This window comes from Suncus etruscus, chromosome X (assembly GCF_024139225.1).
Source record: "Suncus etruscus isolate mSunEtr1 chromosome X, mSunEtr1.pri.cur, whole genome shotgun sequence".
NCBI lineage: Eukaryota > Metazoa > Chordata > Mammalia > Eulipotyphla > Soricidae > Suncus > Suncus etruscus.
Window position 1 is genome coordinate 88,064,216 of NC_064868.1, and position 21,682 is coordinate 88,085,897.

A 21,682-nucleotide genomic window follows, 5' to 3' on the forward strand; every position below is an offset into this window, starting at 1 on the left:
CTCTCAATGTCAATGGACTAAATGCACCAGTTAAGAGACACAGAGTGGCTAAATGGATCAAAACACTCAATCCAACATTCTGCTGCCTACAAGAAACACACCTGAATAGTCAGAACAAACATAGACTCAGAATAAAAGGCTGGAGAAAAGTCATCCAAGCAAACAACACCCATGAAAAAGCTGGAGTGGCCATACTAATATCAGATGATGCAAACTTTATACTTAGGAAAATTGTAAGGGAGAAAGATGGACATTTTTATTAATCAAGGGATATGTACAGCAGGAAGAAATAACAGATTATGCAAACTTTACACTTAGGAAATTTGTTTGGGACAAAGATGGACATTTTGTATTAATCAAGGGAAATGTACAGGAGGAAGAAATCACTCTCCTAAACATATATGCACCGAATGAGGGGCCAGAAAAATATTTAATAAAATTGTGGACAAATCTAAAATATAATATCAATAAGAACACAATAATTGTGGGAGACCTCAACACGGCATTGTCAACATTTGACAGGTCAACCAGACTGAAACCCAACAAGAATATACTAGACCTGAAAAGAGAAATGGAAGAAAGAGGCCTAGTAGATATATACAGGACACTCCACCCCCAGAAGCCTGGATACACATTCTTTTCTAATGTACATGGGACATTCTCCAGGATAGACTATATGCTAGCACATAAAACATACCTCCATAATATCAAGAGGATAGAAAATTTGCAGGTTAACTTCGCTGACCACAAGGCCCTGAAATTATATGTGAATTACAAAGGGACACAGAAGAAAAAATTTAATACCTGGAAGTTAAACAGCCTAATACTGAATAACCAGTGGGTCTGAGATGAAATAAAAAAGAAAATCAAAACCTTCCTGAAAACAAATTGCACTGGAGACACAAACTATCAGAACCTATGCGACACAGCCAAAGTGGTACTGAGAGGAAAATTTATAGCTTTGCAAGCACACATCAGGAAAGAAGAAGGGGCCTACCTGAATAGCTTAATGATGCAGCTCATAGAATTAGAAAGTACTCAACAAAAGGACCCAAAAATAAGGAGACAGAAGGAAATAACAATGCTGAGAGCAGAAATCAATGAAGTGGAAACCCAAAAGACAATCCAAATGATCAAGGAAATCAGAAGTTGGTTCTTTGAAAAAATAAATAAGATTGATAGACCACTGGCAAAATTAACAAAGAAAGAGAGAGAGAAACTTGATAACTTGTATTAGGAATAAAAAAGGAGAGATCACTACTGATATGGTAGAGATCCAAAGGGTAATCAGAAACTACTTTGAGAAACTCTATGCCACTAAAATGAAAACCTGGAAGAAATGGATAAATTTTTGGACTCTTATAATCTTTCACAGTTGATTGAAAAGGATGTGGCATATTTAAACACCCCCATCACTATTGAGGAAATTAAGACAGTAATCAAATGTCTGCCCAAAAACAAAGGCCCAGGCCCAGATGGATTTACTAATGAAGTATTTCAACCCTTTCAGGAGGAACTACTACCAATACTGGCAAGACTCTTTCGTGAAATTGAAAAAACAGGAATAGTTCCAAAGCCAACATCACCTTGATACCTAAACCAGAGAGAGATGCTACGAAAAAAGAAAATTACAGACCAATATCACTGATGAATACAGATGCAAAGATCCTCAACAAAATCCTGGGAAACAGGATTCAATGCCTCATTAAGAAGATCATCCACTACGATCAAGTAGGTTTCATCCCAGGAATGCAAGGCTGGTAAACCTGTAAATCTGTAAACCTATCAACATAATACACAACATCAACAACAAGGAAAATAAAAATCACATGATGATATCAATAGATGCAGAGAAAGCATTTGATAAGGTCCAACACCCATTCTTGATCAAAAGTCTCAGCAAGATGGAAATGGAAGGAACATTTATTTCTCAATATACTTAAGACCATCTACCACAAGCCAGAGGCAAATATTGTCCTCAATGGAGAAAAACTGAAAGCCTTTCCTCTAAATTCTGGCACAAGTCAAGGCTGTCCTCTCTCACCATTCCTATTCAACATAGCACTGGAAGTACTTGTTATAGCGATTAGGCAAGAAACAGATATCAAGTGAATCCAGATAGGAAAGGAAGAAGTCAAGCTCTCACTGTTTGCAGATGACATGATCCTCTTCTTAGAAAACCCTAAAGTTTCTACGAAAAAGCTTCTAGAAACAATAGACTCATATAGCAAGGTGGCAGGCTACAAAATTAACACACAAAAATCAATGGCCTTTCTATACACCAATAGTAATAAAGAAGAAATGGACATTAAGAAAACAACCCCATTCACAATAGTGCCACACTAAGTCAAATATCTTGAAAACAACTTAACTAAAAATGTGAAGGACCTATGCAAAGAAAACTATAACACTCTGCTCCAAGAAATAAGAGAGGACACAGGGAAATGGAAGCTCATACCCTGTTCGTGGATTGGCAGGATTAACATCATTAAAATGGCAATACTCTGCAAAGCATTGTACACATTGAATGCGATCCCTCTAAAGATAGCCATGACATTCTTTAAATAAGTGGATCAGGCAGTTTTGAAATTCATTTGGAACAATAAGCACCCTAGAATAGCTAAAGCAATCATTGGGAAAAAGAATATGGAAGAATTACTTTCTCCAACTTTAAATTGTACTATAAAGCAATAGTTATCAAAACAGCATGGTATTGGAATAAAGGCAGGCCCTCAGATCAGTGGAATAGGCTTGAATACTCAAAGAAGGTTCCGCAGACATACAATCACCTAATTTTTGATAAAGGAGCAAGAAATACCTAAATGGAGCAAAGAAAGCCTCTTCAACAAGTGGTGCTGGCACAACTGGCTAGCCACTTGCAAAAAATTGAACTTAGACCCCCAGCTAACGTCATGTATGAAGGTTAAATCCAAATGCATGAAAGACCTCGATATCAGACCCGAAACCATAAGACATACAGAACAGCACGTAGGTAAAACACTCCATGACATTGAGACTAAAGGCATCTTCAAAGAGGAAACTGCACTCTCCAAGCAAGTGAACGCAGAGATTAACAGATGGGAATATATTAAACTGAGAAGCTTCTGCACCTCAAAAGATATAGTGCCCAGGATACAAGTGCCCCCCCACCGAGTGGGAGAAACTGTTCACCCAAGACCCATCAGATAATGGACTAATCTCCAAAATATACAAGGCACTGACAGAACTTTACAAGAAAAAAATCATTTAATCCCATCAAAAAATGGGGAGAAGAAATGGAAGACACTTTGACAAAGAAGAAATACAAATGGCCAGAAGACAGATAAAAAAATGCTCTACATCACTAATCATCAGGGAGATGCAAATCAAAACAACTATGATGTACCACCTCACACCCCAGAGATTGGCACACAACACAAAGAATGAGAACAAGCAGTGTTGGCAGGGATGTGGAGAGAAAGGATCTCTTATCCACTGCTGGTGGGAATGCCGTCTAGTTCAACCTTTATGGAAAGCAATATGAAGATTCCTCCAAAAACTGGAAATCGAGCTCCCATACGACCCAGCTATATCACTCCTAGGAATATACCCTAGGAATACAAAAATACAATACAAAAATCTTTTCCTTACACCTATATTCATTGCAGCACTATTTACCATATCAAGATTCTGGAAACAGCCAAGATACCCTTCCACAGATGAATGGCTAAAGAAACTGTGGTACATATACCCAATGGAATATTATGCAGTTGTCAGGAGAGATGAAGTCATGAAATTTTCCTATACATGGACGTACATGAAATCTATTATGCTGAGTGAAATAAGTCAGAGGGAGAGAAAGACGCAGAATGGTCTCATTCATTTATGGGTTTTAAGAAAAATGAAAGACATTCTTGCAGTAATAACTTTCAGACACAAAAGAGAAAAGAGCTGGAAGTTACAGCTCATCTCGTGAAGCTCACCACAATATGGAATGAATTTAGTTAGAGAAATAACTACGTTTTGAACTATCCTAATAATGAGAATGTACGATGGAAATAGAAAGCCTGTCTAGAGTACAGGCAGGGGTTGGGTGGGGAGCAGGGATATTTGGGACACTGGTGATGGGAATGTTGCACTGGTGATGGGTAGTGTTCTTTATATGACTGAAACCCAAACACAAAAAATAGTAAAAAAAAATTAGGTGTTTCACTAACATACAAACCTGAGCATACTCATTTCCTTTAATCCATTTTAATAGTTGTTCTAAATGAAAAGTCACAATACAATTAAGAAATATTTCTGCTATAGAGCCAAATTTCATCTAATAATTAGATAACTGATTTAAATCCAGATATTATTTTCACAGACATTGTTACTTAAATGATCAAAACCAAAGATCTTCACCTTAGCCGCGAGGCAGACATTGGTAATGAAGTTTGAGGGCTGTAAAATTCATGAATTTAGAAAATAAGGATATGATATATCTTGGATATCAGCATCATATCATTGGAAAATATTCATGAAATAGGGATTCTCTGTAGTATAATGAATGCACAATTTACTCCGCATATTATATATATATAACTTTTTGTGTCTGTTTATGTTATAAGCTATGTGCTTCTTTCCCTTTGAGGTTGCAATAACAAATGATACCTACTTTGATGTTGACAAAAACTGGTGATACCTACTATGACTAATTTTGAGCCTCAGACTAAACTATAATATGTCATGCATTCAATTTAGCTACTGTTAGCTCCAGACTTCAGGCAGAGAAGACTGATCACAAAAATATACCTGTAAAGGAGTTATAATTTAAGGGTAGAGGACAGAACAAATTGAGGTAAAATTTAAATGGAAAAAATAAAAATAATCAAACTACTGAGCTGCCAAGTCTTCCCAGATAGACTGTTTTCTGGGATGAGAAGTCTGCAGCCTTCTTAGAACGAGGTCAGGCAGATTACCCTCTGTGCATGAAGGCCCAGCTCCCCACAACCTCAACTGACATCTTCTGGCATATAAACTATTTAGCGGCACAACTGAGCCTAATCAAGCTGCCAAATCACCAAACTGGTGCAGCTACATAGCTCTTGGAGTGGGCAGTCGCACATGTGATCACACAACACTTCCAAATTTTATAGTACTGACAGCCCACTAGGAGCCTAGAACAATCTATGGGAAAGTTGTATAGAAGCCCACCAAATACGATGAGCAAATACTAACACAGAAAGCTAAACTAGTATCAACCAGTTCAAACGCCATTGTGAGATAGGAAATTGATCAAAAATTGGCTTTTATAGATCTATTTTTTTATAATATCATTCGGCATTTTTGGTAACAAGAAATATGCAGTAAATTTGTTCATACCTGCAGGGGGCAGGCTTGAGGGGTAAGTGAGAAATTGGAACTTTGGTGGAGGGAAGGTCACACTGGTGTGAGATTGATATTGGAACTGGAAATATTGCATATGGACTGATTTACAAATCAAGTTGCTTAAATAAATTAAAAAAATCAAAAATCAAATGAGAAGCTATAAATGGAAGAGCTGGTTATATAATGTGTAGAAAAAAAAACGAGAGATTCAAAAATCAAGATATTCAAGTGGCAGAGCATTAAAACCAACAGGAGCTGAATTAAGACATAAGACTTCATGTCAAAATCAAAAATTTCAAGGTAGGAGAATGTTAAAACAAGGGGCAGGTTGCATGCCAATAAAGTAAACACAATCATAGTCAAATATAGTTTGTTGTCATATCTGAATCTCTCCCTGACCGTGATTTACCTCTGTTGATGACAAAAATGACAGAGAAACTAATGGAACTTGAAGTCAAATGTAACTGAAAATCTGTAAAATTTATTTGGATAAAATCATATACAAAGTGTATGTAGGAACTTAGGGTCTACACATCGTATATGGTAGTTGAGCTAAAGGCTTGAAGTTTCACACTGCTTTCACCTCAGCATACTTAGAATCAGACCTTATATTTAAAGTTAGGCTAATATGACAAAAATTTTCAAGGGAAAAAACCCATACTTATATGTTATTCTGGAAAGTTTATTAATAGAAAAATATGCCCATAAATTTTATGAATGTATTATCTATAGATCCAAAATCAGAAGAAGATAGTACTAGAAAGGGATATTAGTGCTAGAAAGTAATATATAGAATATCTATGTGCTTAACAGAAGAACATAGATTTAAAAATTATAATCATCGATGGAACTACTGAGAATCCTGTTTATGGGTGATTGGGCTTCCACTGTAACTTTACCCTGTCCTCTTTCTTTGCATCTTTGTTGTCATAATTAAAATAATAAAAAAAATAATTAATAAAAAAAAAGATTATACTCTACTTAGAAAACCCTAAAGACTCTATCAAAAAGCTTCTAGAAACAATAGACTCATATAGCAAGGTGGCAGGCTACAAAATTAACACACAAAAATCAATGGCCTTTCTATATACCAATAGTAATAAGGATGAAATGGACATTAAGAAAACAACCCCATTCACAATAGTACCACACAAACTCAAATATCTTGGAATCAACTTGACTAAATATGTGAAGGACCTATACAAAGAAAACTATAAAACTCTTATCCAAGAAATAAGAGAGGACACACGGAAATGGAAACACATACCCTGCTCATGGATTGGCAGGATTAACATCATCAAAATGGCAATACTCCCCAAGGCATTATACAGATTTAATGCCATCCCTCTAAAGATACCCATGACATTCTTCAAAGAAGTGGATCAGACACTTTTGAAATTCATTTGGAACAATAAACACCCTCGAATAGCTAAAGCAATCATTGGGAAAAAGAATATGGGAGGAATTACTTTTCCCAACTTTAAACTGTACTACAAAGCAACAGTTATCAAAGAAGCATGGTATTGGAATAAGGATAGGTCCTCAGATCAGTGGAATAGGCTTGAATACTCAGAAAATGTTCCCCAGAGATACAACCATCTAATTTTTGATAAAGGAGCAGGAAATCCTAAATGGAGCAGGGAAAGCCTCTTCAACAAGTGGTGTTGGCACAATTGGATAGCCACTTGCAAAAAATTAAACTTAGACCCCCAGCTAACATCATGTACAAAGGTAAAATCCAAATGGATTAAAGACCTCGATATCAGCCCCAAAACCATAAGATATATAGAAGAGCACATAGGCAAAACACTACAGGACATTACAGGCATCTTCAAGGAGGAAACTGCACTCTCCAAGCAAGTGAAAGCAGAGATTAACAGATGGGAATATATTAAGCTGAGAAGCTTCTGCACCTCAAAGGAAATAGTGCCCAGGATACAAGAGCCACCCACTGAGTGGGAGAAACTATTCACCCAATACCCATCAGATAAGGGGCTAATCTCCAAAATATACAAGGCACTGACAGAACTTTACAAGAAAAAAACATCTAACCCCATCAAAAAATGGGGAGAAGAAATGAACAGACACTTTGACAAAGAAGAAATACGCATGGCCAAAAGACACATGAAAAAATGTTCCACATCACTAATCATCAGGGAGATGCAAATCAAAACAACGATGAGATACCACCTCACACCCCAGAGAATGGCACACATCACAAAGAATGAGAATAAACAGTGTTGGTGGGGATGTGGAGAGAAAGGAACTCTTATCCACTGCTGGTGGGAATGCTGTCTAGTTCAACCTTTATGGAAAGCGATATGGAGATTCCTCCAAAAACTGGAAATCGAGCTCCCATACGATCCAGCTATACCACTCCTAGGAATATACCCTAGGAACACAAAAATACAATACAAAAACCCCTTCCTTACACCTATATTCATTGCAGCTCTATTTACCATAGCAAGACTCTGGAAACAACCAAGATGCCCTTCAACAGACGAATGGCTAAAGAAACTGTGGTACATATACACAATGGAATATTATGCAGCTGTCAGGAGAGATGAAGTCATGAAATTTTCCTATACATGGATGTACATGGAATCTATTATGCTGAGTGAAATAAGTCAGAGAGAGAGAGAAAAACGCAGAATGGTCTCACTCATCTATGGGTTTTAAGAAAAATGAAAGACACCCTTGTAATAATAATTTTCAGACACAAAAGAGAAAAGAGCTGGAAGTTCCAGCTCACCTCAGGAAGCTCACCACAAAGAGTGATGAGTTTAGTTAGAGAAATAACTACATTTTGAAATGTCCTAATATTGAGAATGTATGAGGGAAATGTAGAGCCTGTTTAGGGTACAGGCGGGGGTTGGGGGGGGAGGAGGGAGATTTGGGACTTGGGTGATGGGAATGTTGCACTGGTGATGGGTGGTGTTCCTTTTATGACTGAAACCCAAACACAATCATGTATGTAATCAAGGTGTTTAAATAAAAAAAAAAATTAAAAAAAAAACAAACTGATAATGAGTTGAAAGTAAAGAGTGTCAGCAGAACATTCTCCAAAATGGTAGACAATCTATTTGCATTCAAAACAATAACAAACAATTCATTGTTTTGCCTTTTCAAAGATGACTGCTATATAAATCTGTAGAAAATATTCCTAGAACTAGTAAGCAACTAATAAAAGCATAAAGGTTTTGAACTTGAGTTTTAAAATACAGACATAAAATAAATGCAATAATATTAAATGTGCTAAATTATATTTTCTAATAATATGGGAGAAACATGAAGAAAATATTTAAAAATTAAATTTTAGGTAAAATCCAAGAATATGACTAGTAAAATAATAAAGGAAGGAAATGGGAGAAATAAAAAAAATTATAAATGTATACATGTTTAGAGTCAGCTTATTCTCAGGTGTCTAAAGATGTTCAATGCTGCAAATAAGATTATAACTACAAAAGTGGATTAAAGAAGAAATTTTGCATGGTTTAATTTGGTGAAAATGTACGAATTAAGACAAACCCATTTAACTTTTAAAGAAGTCTTGTAAAAATTTTAAGTGTGAGAGAACATCTCTTTTTAGAAGTGAAGTAAAATGAACATAATAGTGAAGATTCTGAACCATTGCTTTTAATACCAGGAACAATATAATGTCAACATTACAGCTACAATTGGATATAATACTGAAGTATCTTCCACAATCCTGTAAGGGAAACAGATGACTTATAAAGACCAATCTAAAGGCACTCATTTTCATAGGAAAATTTAATTTGCTTAGATAATCCAAGAGAATCATAAAATTGGGAGAAGAGAATTGAGACTGATTAGATATAGTCCACAGAGCCCATATTTTATTTGGCATACTACAAGTCTTTCGTCTTAGTGTTCTGAGCATGTCCAATGTTGAGGGAATTTAATGAATGATCATATATGTAAGGGAAACCTGAGATAGTTACCCTAGTTCAGAATTTCTTCCTGCAGAGCCTTGGAATTTACTTTTTTTTTTTAATTTTTTGGGGGTCAACTCTGATGGTGCTCAGGGGTTATTCCGGCTCAGTGCTCATAAATTGCTCCAGGCAGCCACGGGGGACCATATGGATGCTGGGAATCAAGCCAACATGGAATTTACTTTCAAGTTATTCTATATATTAACATTTGTTTGTATTAGTATTAGATTTTATCCTGAATTCATAGGTTTTTTTTTTCACCATAAGGTATGGAGCTACATTAGCTCAATGTATTTTCTTTTGTCAGAATTATCTTTATTTATCCTTTAAGAATAATGAGGTGCTTGGAATATGGGGAAACATTCGTGTGTAAGGCAGAAATAAAGCTGATTAGAGGCCAGAGAGATAGCGCAGCGGTAGGGCGTTTTCCTTGCACACGGCTGACCCAAGGTGGACCTGGGTTCGATCTCCAGCGTTCCATATGGTCCATCAAGCCAGGAGCGATTTCTGAGCCCTTAGCCAGGATAACCCCTGAGCCTCACCGGGTGTGGCCCTAAAACCAAAACCAAAACCAAAACCAAAAAAAGGGGGGGGGGATGTTGCACGGGTGAAGGGAGGTGTTCTTTACATGACTGAAACCCAACTACAATCATATTTGTAATCAAGATGTTTAAATAAATATTTAAAAATTTGATTAGGGGCCGGAGAGAGAGCATGGAGGTAGGGCGTTTGCCTTTCATGCGGAAGGACAGTGGTTCGAATCCCAGCTTCCCATATGGTCCCCCTAGCCTGCCAGGAGCTATTTCTGAGAGTAGAGCCATGAGTAACCCCTGAGCACTGCTGGGTATGACCCAAAAACAAAAAAAAAATCTGATTAAAGAACTCTATGTAGAGCAGGGTTTGGATACTGTCTTTATGGTAAAACTATATCATATATTCAATTCTTTAAAAATTTTGTGATAGCTAGCAGAACTTATGCAGATATAATTGACTTCAGTGTCTTTGGGGGAGTATTACTATGGATGAGAGGAAATAATATAGGATGAAGAAAAGAGAAAGATGGTAGAAGAAAAATGGTAAATATTAGGAGAGATAACAGAATATTTCCACTGAAGTAACATTGCATTTTAAAATACTTATGATATATAGGTTTTACTTATTTGCATATTGGAGAAAGAAAGTGGTCAAATGTTATTCTTCGCAGCTCTGGCTACAGATGGCATTGTCTTATGAGCATGTAACTAGGTCATTGGAAGAGGAATTTTAAACAATTGCTTACTAAGGGGATTTTATTTTTCAAAATCCTCATTTCAAACCAGGACGAAAATATAATAAGTTAACTAAAAATATGTGAATGTTAAATTTCCTTAGAAAGGCTCTGCTGTATCTCGAGGTTTTTTATGGCAGTAAAATAAACCATTAGCTCTGAGGCCAGGCTCAAAAATTTTAGATATATCTGTTAACAGTAAGAACCTCCCCATCTAAGGCAATATGTGCCTCAAAATAGTTAAAAATACATTAGGTAGAGAACTGCATGGGTGTAAAATAGTTAAAAATAGGTTAAATAGATTAAATAGATTAAAATAGATTAGGTAGAGAGAAGTGCATGGGTGTAACTATAAAGGAGTAACACTGAGAAGATCTTTTTTGGTCATGGTAAAGTTCTGTATGTGGGCTGCAAAACGACAACAATACACCTACAATGAGCTAAAATAAGATTAAATTTGGGGTGCCTGAAAGATAGTGGACAGATATCTTACCATACATGCAGCTATTCTGGGTTCTATTCCAAGCGCTGCATATGGTCCCCTGAACCCTGCTAGGGTTCTGTGATTCCCAATCACAGAGCCAGGAGTACAACCTGAACACTGCAGAGTGTGGCCCTCAAATCTAATGAAAGGCATATAACTATATTTAGGCATTGCACTAAAGGCAGCTTCGTGATTTTGATACCCTTCTCTAGCTGTTAGATGTAACATAATTTTTGGAATAAACTGGGTGAAGGCTATATGGGAATTCTTCTGTTCTATTTTACCACTAACCTCCAATTCATAATGATTTAAAATAAGTGTTTAAAAAATAGAAAGGAACAATGAAAATGGGTCATCTGGACTAGCATCTCCCGAGAAAAGCCAGTGTGACATCCAAATCTTGTCTACTTTGAGCACCAAGAATGGAAGACGAGGTTTGCTTGACTGACACCTGTGTGCCTTGACAAATAATGCATTAGACAACGGAAGGCTAAAGATAGCCTCATGAGCCTTGTTCATTTTTCACTTTTATGTAGGCCACACTGTCTTGTTGCAGCTAGAGAAATGACCTTCCAGAACAGTTTTCTACAAATGGTTTGCTGTAGCAATTGAGAAGTGAGCAGTGAATTCACTAACGGAGGAAAATCACCTAATGAATTAATTGAATAGTCAGAATGTCCCTAAGCATAGAAACCATGCCTTTTCCCTTCCATTTCACATCTATTTTGGTAAAGAATAACTGCTCCAAGTAGTGTCTGTGTCTCTGTCATGGGAGAAGTAACAGTACGTTTGTATGCTGAAAGAAACAATTCATCAGAGCAAAATATTGAGAATTTATAATGATTAGAGTTATTGTTCAATAGATGAAAATGGAGGAATCTAGTACATGAGTGGAATTCAAATAGGAATGAAGATCTGTGGTCATAAGAAAGGTGACAGAAAATAAAGAGCCACAAAGACTGTGTCAGTGGATCTCTGTGGAAGTTCTGATGGCTTCAGTTTCCTCAGTTAATAAAAACAAAATTATTAACACGTGAGAATAGAAGAGTTTTTTCAACTCTGGCAATACAACCTATGGAAAATACTTCGAAAGAATGACCTTTAAACATTGTAAATAATGATCCTGTGAAAATATGATTAGTAGGGCAATTGCAATTTTAGGAATTTAGCCTGAAGTTAACCCCCCAAAATATGAAACATATATACACAAAATATTTTTATTATTTTAATGGGAAATGTCCTGACCATTCATAAAGGGACTGATTGATGAAGTGCTACACAGTCATATAAGGAAGATCTATACAAACTGATATCAACACACAGGAAAATAAATCAGAAACTAATAAAAGTGATTATATAGAAAGAAAAGGTAGAAATAGGATAGAAAAGTGCTGACATTCTCATAATATCTCTTAGGATAGTATTTTAAATATCATTTTGAAATATGATTAAATACATCAATTTAAGTTATTCAAAGAGCACAGTTAATAATTTTATTATAGTCACAAAGTTTTGTATTGATAATCATGATCTAATTCCAGATATTTTTTAATCTCAAAAGAAACCTTATACCCACTAGTAGACACTCCCATTCCCTTGCTGCCTTACCCTTGCCTCATAATCCTCAGTCACTGACAACTTTATTCTTAAAATTTATTTATGACAAATGTGTTCCTCATTTGAATCTTTCTAATATGGATATGTTACATATATACATATATATAGATAGGTGGGTATTATTACATCAGACCCAGCAATGCTCAGGAGCTATTCCTTTGTCTGTGCTTAGCAGTCACCTTGTGATCATGCAAGGCAAGAACCTTAACCCTGTCTCCAAGAACTCTGTCTCCAACCCTGAATACTTTGTATTAATAGCGATACACTGATATATTTCTGTCTGACTTTTTCACTTATCATAATGTATTTAAAGTTGATGTAAGGCTACATAGGTCTTTGCAGTTTTGATCATGGGATACCCGAGTTCTATATTTGGGGATCATCTCAGAGATGCTTGGGGAAACTGATGTTGGCAGGGATCAAACCAGAGTCAGCTGCATGCATGCAAGACAGGCCCTTAAACATCCAACCCAGCCCATTATAGCCTTTAATAGCTCAGTAATAATTTTGTTGTGTGAATACCACCTATTATTTACCTATTCATTAACTTCAACTACTCATTAGTTGCATCCAGTTTTGGGCTGTTATGAATAAAACGTATATGAATATTCATCTACAAGTTTTTGTGTGGGCAGATGTTTTCATATTTCTTGGGTATATAAATATATAATATATGCCTGGTGGTGTCTGTGCTATTATTATGTTTAATGTTGCCAAGCTAGCAATGTGTGAGGGTTCCAATAATGCTCACCTGCCAATTTTATTTTCAGATTCTTAAAAGTTTTATCCATTCTATTGAATGGAAAGGAATGTTTTCTTGTGATACTGATTTGAATTTATTTTATTTTATTTGAATTTCTTAAGCATCTCTGATATTTCTGTTTCTTGGCAGAAGAGTGTCTTTCCAGGAATGCTGGGACCTGGCAGTGCATTACTGTGTAGACCATTCTGGTGATTGAATCTGTGGTCTAGTGACCACCAAGCATGTCTCCTATTCTTTTGAGCTCTATTTTCAGACCCTAGATGTTTCTACTCTTTCTCATGGTATTTTTATGCCAGTAAATTTTGATTTAAAGTGTGACCTCATGCACAGAAACAACATGATCAGGAACCTCTACAGTTTTCTACAAAACATCATGCAATAAATTAGTCTATTAATATATACAAGTAGCAAATGAATGACTAGCTCACATAATTCAAGTAGAGACTTTATATGCCCCTGTTACCTTGGGTTTGCCCCCACTTTTAGAGTCAGACCTTTCCAGTGTCCCAAGTGAATTAGGATCCTTTTGCTAAGGCTCTTCCTAGTTGACAGTTCATAAACTCTAATTTTATCCCTCAAGCACTGTGAACCTGTCACAACTTTATTCAGTTAATGCTCAGTGTCTGATTTCTTACTCATCCTCTGCACAGCTTCAAAGTAAATGTGCCTAGAATTGGAAGTCTTCCCGATTTTTCTATTTCATGAAAGAGCCTGGCCAGGATTGGGTAGTAGTTCCTCTTGAAAGGTTTGAAAGAATTCATTAGTGAATCCATCTGGACCTGGGCTATTGTTTTTTGGCAGACATTTGATTACTGTTTTAATTTCCTAATAGTGGTGGGGGTGTTTAGACACGCTACATAATTCTTATTATACCGTGGAAGGTTATAAGTATCCAAGAATCTATTCATTTCTTCCAGGTTCTCATGTTTAGTGGCATAGAGTTTCTCAAAGTAGTCTCTCATTACCCTTTGAATCTCTGCAATATCTGTAGTGATCTCCCCCTTTTAATTTATAATACGAGTTATCAAGTTTCTCTCTGTGAGTTTTGCCAATAGTCTATCAATTTTGTTTATTTTTTCAAAGAACCAACTGCTTTCGTTGATCTTTTGGATTGTTTTTTTGGGTTTCCACTTCATTGATTTCTGCTCTAAGCTTTGTTATTTCCTTCTTTCTCCATATTTTTGGTTCCTTTTATTTATCATTTTCTAATTTTTTAAGATGCTTAGTTGAGCTATTGCAGTGTGCCCTTTCTTCCTTTCTGATGTGCCCTTGCAAAGCTATACATTTTCCTCTCAGTACCGCTTTTGCTATCTCCCATAGATTCCCATAGTTTGTGTCTTCATTGCCATTTGCTTTCAGGAACGTTTTGATTTCCTCTTTTATTTTATCTCCGACCCACTTGTTCAGTAGTAAACTGTTTAATTTCTAGGTGTTAAAGTTCTTCTGTGTCTCTTTGTAGTTCACATATACTTTCAGAGCCTCGTGGTCAGTGAAGGTAGCCTGCAAAATTTCTATCCTCTTGATTTTATGCAGGTATGTTTTATGTGCCTGCATGTTGTCTATACTGGAGAATGACCCATGAACATTGGAGAAGAATGTAAATCCAGGTTTCTGGGGATGAAGTGTTCTAAATATACCTACTAGGCCTTTTTCTTTCATCTCTCTTTTCAGGGCTAGTATATTTTTGTTAGTATATTATTATATATAATATGTATATATTATTATATTATTTTTGTTAGTATAGATATTTTGCTAATCTCTCATTGGGCTAGTATATGTTTTGTAGTGCGATTTTTTCATGTTGCTAATTGAGCAGCCGTGCTCTTCTGGAGCCTCCAGGAGACAGTTTTTGCTGGACCCTTCCTGGCCCTCTCAGGAGAGCTTCAGGAGGCAGAAGAGACGAGAAATACACAAAGCCAACAGATCCCCTCAGTCTGTCCTAGTCGCCAATCTCACAGCAGAGACAGACCTCTCCTACCTGCCTTCACAGATAAAGGAGTCACCTCTCTGTCTGGTGCCTCTGGTAGCTTATTTTCACTCAGTCTTTCTTGACCTTTTGGCCTGAGCTGTCCAGGAGACAGTTTTTGCTGGGCCCTTCCTGGCCCTTTCAGGAGAGTTTCAGGAGACAGAAGAGAAGAGAAACACGCAAAGCCGACAGGTCCCTTTAGTCTCTCCCAGTCTCCAATCTCACGGCAGGGCCCAAGGGAATCATTTTCTAACAGATGTGAAACCCCCTAGTATTGTGGTCATGTTTTATACATCTTTATATACCATGCTGGTTCCTTGGGAAATGGTTGCTTTCCAGAATGTATAAATACACTGTGAGCCTATGTATCAGAACAGAAGAAAATGATCAAGTTGTGGGAACATTTATTAAGGATATACCCTGAAGGACTTTTAACTGGCTCAGATTGAAATACTTTGGACATCATAGAAATGATAGTAATAGTCTATGGAGTTAAAAAAAAAAACACGAGTTCACATGATATTAGAAATAAAGAGCAAAATTTTGCTGTGATTTTTATTCATTATTTTTTTCTGAAAAAGAATTAAGGTTGCTACCTTAATTAAGTACTTAAACCTGGAAACATCAACACGGGTTTTACCTGACATTATGTGTTTCCCATATGACCCAGTGAGAACATAATGTCACTTGTGTGATCTTGTTGCTGAAAATTTTTTTTTTTTTTTGCTGAAAATTTTTAACCTGAATTTCATAATGAGAAAGTGGGTGATTCTGAAATGATGCATGCTGACTGGTCTGGACATTTCACAAGATTTTATTTCACACAGAACAGAGAAATTTGGGATTGTTTTGAATTTCAGGAGACAAAAGGGAGGTAATAGTCCAATGCTACTACAGATTCCTGAGCAGATTGTGGACTGGGAAAACAGAGCCATAAAGGATATGGGGGAACAGTAGATGGATTCTACTACTACAATAGAGGAATTTTATTTACTAACTAATGGACGGTGGATGCTACTGCATTTATGGTGATGTTTAATATGCATAAATTGCAGTGAAACAGTGCTTTCTTCTTGATAAATGCACACTTAACTATTTTAATGGTTTCATGCTGAGAGTAGCCTAAGTTATCTATGATTTTAAAAGAGGAAGTGTGGGTGAGGAACAAGATGGATTGAATGCAGCAAATGTTAAAGTTGAAAGAATTTAAAAAAAAAAATCTTTTTTTACTGGTTTTTACACCCAGAAACCACAAGATGGCAGGAGAGGAACATTCTTCAAAGCATGTATTTCTAGCCTTTTAAAAGTGACCTTATTTTCTGAATTGAAAAACAAAGTGAAATCCAGCAGTGCATTTTTTTGGTTCCAGAATACATTCTATGAAAAGTTAAACTGAAGTAGGAACATAAACTGTCATTTGATGAATTGATTTTATTAAAGTAAACATCGTTTATTAGGTTTGGTACACAATGTGCGTCCAAGCATTTTACGGGTGAGACATTTTGCCATCTCTGGAATGAGTGAGACATCATTTCCAAAAGTGAGATGTCTGTGGAGTTTAAGAAAGTAACACTAGGTTAATGAACTTTTACTTTAAGTTCCAGTTCATGGTAGTTTAAGGCAGTTTTCTTTATTTTTTAAACTATATTGCCATTAAAAAAACAACTGATTAAGCAACGTGCTTACAAAATTTTCATGATTGAATTTCAGTCATATAATGTACACTACTCTTCACCAGTGCACACTTCCAGCCACCAATGTCCCGAGTTCCTTTCCCATCCTCCCCTTGCCTGCTCCTCTCTCTCTATCTCTCTTTCTCTCTTATTTCCCCCTCCCCATTTTTGACACTTTGGATTGCATTATTGTTAATAAAGGGGTATCATGCATATTACTTTATCCCCTTTCAGCACCACTATTTTTGTCCAGAGTCATCAGTTTTACCTATCATTGTCACAGCAAACCCTTCTCTACCTTAACTTAAGGCAGTTTTCTAGACTAAATCCTCTGAAAGGCTTTCAGTTAGTGACATGCCCTGGAAATGAGCATTTGGTAAATGATTGATGCAGGAATGAATGCATGCGGGTGGAAGGCAGTCCGAAGACTAGGTATGAATGTAGTGCTCAAGCCTTATTTTTGTCTACCCCAATTCCCAACACCACACGTGGAGATAAAATATTGAGCAAAATCCTTGTGGTCCTGAAAAGCAATTCCCTGCTAAACAGAATAGGTATTTTCATCTGCCTATTTTGTTACTTCTTAAAGAAAAATAGCCTACTGGTGGATGGAGGTTTTCAGCCATATAAAACTTTCTCTAAAAACATTTACCAAAAAAGTTCATTTGTCTAGGTAATATGAGCCAAGCTTGTGATTACATATAGCTTCTAGTGTAAGGCAACTGTCAATTGTGGCTCTAGTCTCTCTTCAAGAGCTCCTGCTTTGGATCAGGGCTGGAGGTTGACAAATTGCTGTGTGAGCTGTTGTGGTGATGGCGGAAAGAGCCAAATCATACAACTCTCCTTTTTTTGATTTCCTAATCAAAGGGCACACTTTGTTTTTGGTGGAAATGAAAACATGGCAGAGAGCTGTCTGAAAAACTTGTGTATTGACTCGATTGTACAAGAAAATCCCTGAGCTGGCTCTGTGGTACAGATATGTTTTTTTTCCTAAAAGCTCATGTATTAGAATTAAGCATGTGAAAAATAAGATATCCATTGAAATGGCTTGGCAGTGTGGGTTAGTTAAAGGTATCCCCAAGTTTTGACATTTTTCTCTCTCAACTTCATTAGGAGTAAAGTATTCTCATTTTTCTCTCTCAACTTTATTAGGAGTAAAGTATTCCCTTCTGATGGACAGTAAGCATTAGCAATGTGCCCAGAAGTGAGCGACTGGATAGTAAATGGTGATATCTACAGAACAGAATTTTTAACTTCTTTCCACCTCAATTGTCAGTGGAAGTACCATGTTTTTGACCAACAGAGCTTTTTGTTCAGTTGAGAACTGCTAAAATAAATGAACACATCTATACCATGGATTGGACGTATCTGTTGAAAACGACAGTCATAAATATTGACATAGAAGGATAATACAAACTACATTGAAAGAGAAATTGTGGCGTGAGAGATATGCACAGTGCAATCATATTTAGAAATGTATGTTTGTTTCAAAACATTTCAAAAAGAAGATCTGGGAGACCATACACTAATTTGATTGAGGAGGTTTATTTAGTCTAGAAGGAATTAGTCTTGCAGTGAAAGGAAACTTAGCCTTTTTATTTTTACATATTTTATTTGTTATTCAGAGTTTTAATGAGAATGTAATCTGAATAAATTACATAAAGACTGCCCATGTTGGCCCAATCCTCTGAGACTTTCATATGCTGAAGATAATTGTTGCTCAACATAATCAATTCTGTCATTCATCTTGAACAGACCAAAAACCAAAGAAAGACAATTAATTACCTTAAAATGATATCCTGTCTGCATTTAAAGCTGTTTATAATATTAAAAGATTTGAAATGAAACAATGGAAATAAATGTATAAATAAGACAGATTTGGGGAAAGGAAAGATATAATCATTTAGAAGGAATGTGATACAATATCTATCCTAGGAATACAAAATGACTATTTTTTTTTGTACTACATAGAGCAGATAGTTTGATTCTGAGCATCCGGCATCCAAACCTCTGAGCTTCCGGCATCCAAACCTAAAAAGAATTTTTTTATTATTTGTATTATTGTATTTGTTTGTTTTGAGGACCGTGGGGTGCTTAGGATCAAAACTGGGCCCCCTGAATGCAAAACATAGAGCCAGCAATCTGGCATGAATAATTATTTATATTAGTGGAGTACATTACAAGAAGTTAATATGTGACATATTATGTCAACAACATGAAGAGTGCCATATTAGATATTGTTTTATGTTCATTGAAGACATAGACTTTTAATTGAATATTTCCCATTTACCCTATTTAAAAGCACACCTAAAATATCCAATCACAGCTTAATTACTGGAGAATATGGCCCGTTGCAGAAACCGGAGGCATGTATTCCAGGTGTATTTTTTCCTTTGCAGATGCAAACATTTGTTTTCCATGTGCGGGCATCCAGATCAGCTGGTAGAGGGCTTGTAGAAATTCAGGCTCAGTGGGTGACCAGGTGTGCATTCTCAGGAAATCTTAGTCTAAATCTGGGAGTTGGTCTCACAGGCTATAGTCATTGATGCTCTGTGCATATTGTGATGCAAATATTACTCTGAGAAGGCCGCATACAAGGCACCCCTCCACTAACAATAGTGTCAAAAAGGAAAGAGAGAATGAGAAAAGCAAATTTCCTGTCCTAGAGACTGACCTGACTAGGGTGGGGGTTAGGGTTGGGAGACATTGGTGAAAAGAAGGATGATGTACTGGTGAAAAATTGTGTATATTGTATGACTGAAACTCAACAGTGAACAATTTTGTAGCCATGATGCTTAAGTAAAGCAATTAAAAACTCAACAATGAATAACATTGTAAATCATAATGGTTTAAATAAAAAATTAAAAATAATAAGAGGTCTTGAATGACAAGTGTTTGTTTTGTGTCACAGGAGTGATGAAAAAATAATTGGATTGGTTTCTGTTCATTCTTTACCTTGTTTGTTTTCCCTCATTTCACCATCCCAATTTTCTGTGTGTCACGGGAATGCACATGATCAGTGGTAGGAAGAAAATAATAATTTCCATGCAGTTTAAAATGCTGACATCAACCATAAACTAAGTATCAGACTCAGGACCAGTGCAGCCCAGTAGAATTTGGTCCAGTGTTTATAAAAAGGAAGTAAATGATTCCTGTAGAGCAGCTGTTCTTCACTGGGGAGGGGTGTCTTGACTGGACTTCAAGGTCTCTGAATCAAGGGCACTAAGTGTCAAGCAACCTTATCCCCATCTTCTGGACAGGCACAATAGACCCAGGTATGATTTTTCCATGGTCTGACACTCACCAGGAATTCAGCCCCAATAGGTCATTCATTATTGTTTTGTGATCCATTTGTTAAATGTTAAGGAACAGACATCAGAAAAAATGTTATGAAATAAATTTTTAAAACTTACTGTTAGGAAAAATAGTTATCCTATGTGAGGAAAATTAGATAAGCAATATCACTAAATAGGGAGATGAGCCTGTCTGCGTAGTTTTGCAACATACTTTTTAATCTTTTGAATCAAATCACAGTGAGCTAAATGAAAATGTTGTTGATAGTTGAGTGTTAGTCACACAAAGTTATACCTGTTCCTTTACCAGTTCATTTCTTACCACCACCTTCCCCAGTTACCCTCCCTTTCTTCCACCCATCCCGCACTCCCAGCTTGCCTCTGTGGCAGACAATTTTTTGTTTGTTTTGTTTTGTTTTGTTTGGGGGTCACACTTGGCAGCACTTAGGGGTTACTTCTGGCTCTGTACTCAGAAATCGCGCCTGGCAGGCACGGGGGACCATATGGGATGCTGGGATTCGAACCACTGTCCTTCTGCATGCAAGACAACCGCCCTACCTCCATGCCATCTCTCTGGCCCCTATGGCAGACAATTTTCTTCTCTCTCTTTCTCTCCTTTTTTTCTTTATAGACACCATGCTTTGCAATACTGTTACTGAAATGTATCATGCATACCACACATTTCCTTTTAATTCCCACTTCTTGTCCAGAGGGATCATTTCCAACAATTTTTGTCACAGTGGTCCCTTCTGTCTTTACTTCACTTACCACCAATCATTTCTATTGTCTTTGAGTATTATTCTCATACAATGTCTTTTTATCTCAAAGATGACTTCAATCATTCTATGCTTATATCTCCCCCTTTGACTCATTTTATTCAGCATGATACTCTCCATGTCTAAGCAAATTTCATTACTTCATTATTATCTAACAGTCTTGTAACATATATGTGTTGAAACATGGACATCAAGTTCTTTTAACATAACCACTGTAAGATTACATCTGAGTTTTTCTTATCTCTTATTCTATGAATGGATGCTTAGGTTACTTTCACTTTTCTATACAACAGATAGACTATAATGTACATGTGTTCTTGTGATATGAAAAAAGAAAAATTGATTAGTTTAGGGGGAGTTGCTCAGGACTTCCAGCGTCTTGCTCAGAAATTTCTCCTGGCAGTGCTCAAAGGACCATACAGTGACAATTCTTAGGCTCCAAGAGGTCAAACAGTTGTGCTCTCGCTCGTTGAGCTGTCTTTCTAGCCTTCAGACCTTTGCCCTGTGAACTAAAAATCACCAAAGCCAAACCTTCTAT